This window comes from Peromyscus maniculatus, chromosome 17 (assembly GCF_049852395.1).
Source record: "Peromyscus maniculatus bairdii isolate BWxNUB_F1_BW_parent chromosome 17, HU_Pman_BW_mat_3.1, whole genome shotgun sequence".
Lineage (NCBI taxonomy): Eukaryota > Metazoa > Chordata > Mammalia > Rodentia > Cricetidae > Peromyscus > Peromyscus maniculatus.
Window position 1 is genome coordinate 59841348 of NC_134868.1, and position 4828 is coordinate 59846175.

Below are 4828 nucleotides of genomic sequence, written 5' to 3' on the forward strand. Positions count from 1 at the left end.
GCCTCTGCCTCCCGAGTGCTGGGATTCAAGGCGTGCGCCACCACCGCCCGGCACAAGTTTAATGGATGGAGAGAAGAACGACAGTCTGATAGGTCACTAACCTGCTCAAGGTCACAGAGTTAGGAAATGTGAGCATACTGAACTCTTGAGGACCGCTGCAATCCTTAAATCCCCACAGGCACCGACCACAGGTCAGACCCTGCCAGAATTGCCTGTACTTGGGCTTCCTCACTGCACTACAATGCCTGACGTTGAACAAAGCCCTCCTCACCACGCACGCACACCATCAGATGAAAAGAACGCACCCTGCTTCATTTACCTCACGAGCACGTGTTTACTCAGTTACTTACAGAGCTTGCTTTGAATACGTGCAAGCAAATAACGTCCTAGGTAGATGAGTGTGCTGGTTGATAACGACCTCTTGTTCTGATTTGATAGGACTTGCAGACTGTTCCCACGAGAAGATGAGAAGGGCTGAGACAGTAGCTCAGTGGGTCAAGTGCTCCATGTGCAAGCCTGAGCACCCGAGTTCAGTCCCCAGCACTCACATAAGAAACTGGGTGCAGTGGGCCGCACCTGTCATTCCAGGCCTGGAAGGTGGAGACAGGAAGATCGTGAGAGCTTATTTGCTAAATAGTCTAGCCGATCAGTGAGCTCTCGATTCAGTGGGAGATACTGTCTCAAAAATAAATAAAACATGAATAAGTGGGGGGCAATCGGGAAAGATGCTCAATGTTTAATCTCTGGAACATTCACCTATGTGCACATACAGGTATGTTATATTTGTGTGTGTGGTGGTTCATATTTGGAGAAGTTGGCTTCAGGTAAGCAAAACAAAATGATGACTTCAAGTTGCTTTTGCTAGACACACTGTATGATTTGCCAAATTGTATAAACAGCTATCATATAGGAGCCTTCCAAGATAAACAATGATTGAGTCTGGCTGTGAGCACAAATATTCAACAAGGAATTTCCCATTGGACTCTAAGGCCCATCTACACTGTCCATCCATGTCCCTGGGAAAGCACTGTTGATATAATTTACCATCTCCATGTAAGTTTTAACATCTGTGATGGAAGAATCTACTTGCCATGATAAACACTGCACGACCAGCCATAAGGGGCTGCGCCTACGTCGAGCCATTCTGCCGAGGGAGTCACAAATGCAGCCTGCCCCACACCTTCAGGTCATCTTTTTTTATGCTGGTGTGTGCCAGGCAGCTGGCTGCACCTGAGGAAATCTGTTCCATCTGACCCCAGAGCTCAGGGTTGGGCTGGGCACCCAATAACGGACAGCGCAAGCCAGTCAAATGCACATCTTGCTCATTGTATTCTCAAGCGACGTTTTGCCTATACGCAATGCATTTGCAAAGCTGCATCTGCAATAATGCAATAGGAAGGCACACTCCTCCTCATGTCAGGATCCTGGTAACTGAAAGGGACATCATCTCCAATGCAGCCCTTCAATGCATTCATATAAAACCTGTTATTAGCGTGTCTCCCACATAGAATGGGGCTGAAAGAAGGGACTAGTCCTAATATTTTAAACCACATCCTTTATTCAGCTGAATCCATTTACTTCAAATAGTCTAGGAGAGATAAAAATTTCCCTGCAGGAACCCACTTATTCTGGCAACACTTTAGTGGGATGTGACTTTGCAAATGCTCAATGCTATCTATTTTCCATGTTCTGCTTCCTGTTGGAATTTGTGCCCATCGTATTTGCCCGAAATGTGTATAGTTACAGAGCTGCAGAGATATCCCTAACGATGTTTTTGCTGAGCTTAAAAAATAACCAGTGCTTCAAGAGAGCCTGCTATGAAGCGTGGCTGTCTGACTTGTCCCTAGTAAGTACTGTGACACGCACCACACTGATTCCAAAGCAAACAACAGCCTCTTAACAATAATTGTTAATTAATTAATAGATAACAACCTTTGAAAGCGTGCCAAGTAAACTTTTCACCAGCAATTTCCACATTAAAAAAATCTATAAACCTTTTTTATTTTGACAAAAATAACATACTCCAGCCTGACCTCATAACATTTGTTTTAGTTTTTTTTTTTTAACTTGAGTGTTTTGTTGCTAAATCCCATGTATGGCTGAGTACTTCATTTTGAATAAAAAAACAAAACAAAACAAAACAACAACAACAAAAACAAAACAAAACAAAACAAAAAAAACAGAGGTTCGTGTTCTTTTAAGGGGGCATATCCTCCAAAATAGTTGACAGATTCAGAAAATGTGTTTGGAAGGCATGGAAAAACAAGCATCAACCAACCACCGCATGGCCACAGAGGCTTATGCTGTAAGTAGCTAGCGTGTCCGTGAACACGCCCTCGTGGGCTGACGTTCACACCATGGGAAAGACACTTTGAAGAGAAGACACTGCAGATGAACGTGTCATGCTGTGAACTCCAAGTGACCAATGCTGTGAGCAATAAAAGAGCAGGAAAGGCAAAGAGGGTGGATTAGGGTGACCTGTGAGCAAAGCCTGGAAGGGGACGGGAGGCAGGGGACACTTGGAGGAGTGTGCCTGGGGTGGCAAGAGGCCACCTAGTCAATGGCAGAAGCAGCAGAGAGAGGCAGAGAGCTGGGGAAGAGGAGCAAAGAGGTGACACCAGGAGCTATCGGCCCTTGGAGGCACTGGAAAGCCCCAGGCTTGTCCACAGAGAGACACAGGGAGTCCCACAGGGGTCCAGGAGAAGGTATCCTGGGCAAAGGGAAGAGAGCCACAGGTCTGCCTTTAGTGGGACAGACCGCTCCACACAAACATGTTCGAGTGCTGGCCTACCATGACTGAGACATGCTTTGCAGAAGTGACTGGGTCCAGATCAGGTCATTAGAAAGGGTCTTACTCCCCTATGACTAATTCGCTACAAGGAGACAGATGTGCGGGTCCCGCCATGGGGACTTGGAGACAGACTGGTTCTGTGCCCTACATGCTGACCTTGGAGCTGCTGTTTCAGAGACTTTTCTAGGTCTGTGAAGAAACATCATGACCAAGGCAACTTATAAAAGTGTAGTTGATTGGGGCTCATGGTTCCAGAGGGCTACAGTCTATGACCACCATGTCGTAGAGTGTGGAAACAAGCAGGCAGGCATGGTGCTGGAGCAGCAGCTGAGAGCTCACATTCTGATCCACAGACGAGAGAGAGAGAGAGAGAGAGAGAGAGAGAGAGAGAGAGAGAGAGAGAGAGAGAGAGAGAGAGAGAGATATGATTGGGAATGGCATGGTTTTTTTTGAAACCTCAAGCTTACCCCAAGTGATAGGCCTTCTTCAACAAGACCACACCTTCTCACCCTTCCCAAACAGTTCCACTAACTGGGGCCCAAGTATTCAAATACATGAAACTATGGGGCCATTCTCATTCAAACCATCACAGCCACCATAGGCTGAAGTGAGGATAGATGGTCCCTTAGAATCTCCCATGGCAGCACAGATCTGAAGACACCTCAGTTTTGGACTTTTAGCTACCAGAATGGTGGAGAATAATGTGGTGTGGCCCTTGGGGGTAGCAGGGAGTGAGACAAGTGTGAGGAACTGTATGCCTTAGGCCATTGCTTGTTTCAAAGTGTTTATTCGTCCACAATGCAGGAGACATGATCTGACAATGCTAGTGCATGCTGGGGTACCCGCTCTTCCTAGTGCATGCTGGGGTGCTGGCTCTTCCTAGTGCATGCTGGGGTACCCGCTCTTCCTAATGCATGCTGGGGTACCCGCTCTTCCTGGGTGCATGCTGGGGTACCCGCTCTTCCTGGGTGCATGCTGGGGTACCCGCTCTTCCTGGTTCATGTTGGGTACCCGCTCTTCCTAGTGCATGGTGGGGTACCCGCTCTTCCTAGTGCATGCTGGGGTACCCACTCTTCCTAGTGCATGCTGGGGTACCCGCTCTTCCTACTGCATGCTGGGGTACCCACTCTTCCTAGTACATGCTGGGGTACCCGCTCTTCCTAGTGCATGGTGGGGTACCCGCTCTTCCTAGTGCATGCTGGGGTACCCGCTCTTCCCGGTGCATGCTGGGGTGCTGCTCCATTCTGGCCATCTCCTTGGCTGCTTTTCATCTCCTTCCCTGGTCTCTTCCTCAGTCTCTTGTACTCACAATGTGTGTATGACTTCTGCCATGTGGGAAAACAAACATCCAGTCAGAAGGCTCTGTCACAAGGCAGGTGCCTTGTAACCCAGCTGCCCGGCAGTCCCTGAAGGAGGGATATCAAGGTGTGCAGGTGGTGCTCACAGCACAGCATCCTCCACTAAGGCCGCATTCCTCCTCTATAGCTGTGTCGTTTACATGTGATGGACACACGTGTGAGGTGAGGCTCTTTAATGTACCCATCAGCAAATCTACCAGCAAGGACTCGGGCCAACTGCTTCATGGGACTCTTTTAAAGAAGAACATACTAGAAAAAAATAACCATGCCATAATGTCTATATTCTCTTTAAATGGACTCCGCTTCATCACTCAAACGTGCCAAAAAAAAGAAACAAACCCTGTTTTCCATGTCTGAGTAATTTGGCTGAGGCAGAGTCTGTGGACACCTGCTAGAGGCTGAGTGTAAGGAAGGGTGAGTGTGGAGGAGTGGAGTTTGAGGGAAGAGTGTGAGGAAGAGTGTGAGGGATGAGGGTGATGGGGAGTGTGAGGGAAGAGTGTGAGGATGAGTGTGAGGGAGGAGGGTGAGGATGAGTGTGATGAGGAGTGTGAGGGAAGAGTGTGAGGATGAGTGGTAGGGAGGAGTGTGAGGTGGAGTGTGAGGTAGGAGTGTGAAGAGGAGTGTGAGGTGAAGTGTGAGGATGAGTGTGAGGAAGGAGGGTGAGGATGAGTGTGAGGGA